This window comes from Sinocyclocheilus rhinocerous, unplaced genomic scaffold (assembly GCF_001515625.1).
Source record: "Sinocyclocheilus rhinocerous isolate Xijiao unplaced genomic scaffold, SAMN03320098_v1.1 scaffold509, whole genome shotgun sequence".
Classification (NCBI taxonomy): domain Eukaryota; kingdom Metazoa; phylum Chordata; class Actinopteri; order Cypriniformes; family Cyprinidae; genus Sinocyclocheilus; species Sinocyclocheilus rhinocerous.
The window spans coordinates 239482-241040 of NW_015652428.1; positions in this window are offsets into that span (position 1 = coordinate 239482).

Sequence of the window (1559 nt, forward strand, 5' to 3'; positions counted from 1 at the left end):
AATAAATCAGCATATTAGAATGATTTCTGAAGATCATGTGACACTGAAGACTGCAGTAATGATGCTGAAAATTCAGCACTGCGTCACATAAATAAATTATAGTTTAAAGTGTATAAAAATAGGAAACCAATATTAGAAATTGCAATAATATTTCACAAAATTAAATTTTTATCAAATAAATACAGCCTTGATGAGCATAAGAGGCTCCATAAAATTTTTATATTTTTTTAATCTTACTTATCCCAAATTTTTGAACGGCAGCGTGTATATATATATATATATATACATATATACGATTTTTAATGTTTTAGTCCAATGCAATAATAACTAGCATACTTAGGAAAAAGAAAGTCCTTTCTGGGTCAAAATGACTGGAACAAAAAATGAGGGTTATTACAAAATATTGCATCTTGTTCATGGTCCTAAAACAGCAATGTTTGATTATTTTGTCTATCATTTTGTTCCCTCTCTCCTCACAAGGTCATTTCGATCTGACCCGAGCTCTTTGCCCTTAACATGCAAGTTAAGGTGTGAGCGTCAAATCCTGAGCTTCAGGGTTAAATCACAGTATTGACCCTACAGGGACAGGGACAAAGACAGCACGAACTGAGTCACTGTGAGTCCCCTTGAAGAGACAGAAGAACATACACTATGACAGTCATGTGTTTGTGTGACGTCCATGCCAAAAAAAAAAACAATCCTTTTGGTCTCACTGAGTCGTATTTTTTGTTTCTGGGGCCTAAGATTCCCTGTTTGGAGGACTTCTTCTACATCACGGTTGGTCCAGAATTAATTGGAACAAGGGTTAGAGGGTCAGTGCTAAAGAAATGACCTCTGCTTCTTCTGTCTGGCTTGAAAAAACAGGAAAAGTCCCATTTCAGGCAGCTGAAAGAGTTTCAGAGTGAAGGTGATTGGCAGTCCTGCACTTGCTATCTCTCTGAGGGCTATCAGATGGAACAGGAGCTATTCTGTTCTCTAGAAGAGCACAAAAAGCCTCTGGATGGGTTTATAGAGGCAATACGGTCAGGCTTTTTTTGTTGCACATGGTCCCCATGTGAGCTTTCCTTTGAGAAAAGCACTACAAAGTCTCAGTGGAGGGTTATACAGCTGCACTTTTACACAGATCAGGTTTTTTGGGTCATGTTGCTTTTAACTGAACATGTAATCATAAAGTAACCATTCAAGAGTCATTGCACACAATCTCACACTGGTTCGGCTTAATAAACCAATAAGTCATGTGATCACCTTAAAAAGTGTTCTTTAATCAAGAAAATGGCATTAATAGGTTAAAGAAAAACTTTGTTTTAAATCGATCTGCAGTCTGTCATTTTATTTATTGGGCCTCATCTATTAAACATGAGCAGAACAAATTTGCATAAATCGGTTGTAAATTGACGCAATTAAATCAAATGTAATGACAATTTACGCAAAATTTGTTTTACGAATTACACAGAAATCTGTTTAGCATGTTTCACGAATGAGGTGCAATGTACGCATATGGTTTTGGCCAGTGTTCGAACTATACCGTGAACTTTGGGCGAGCCCACTTGTTTTTTTTC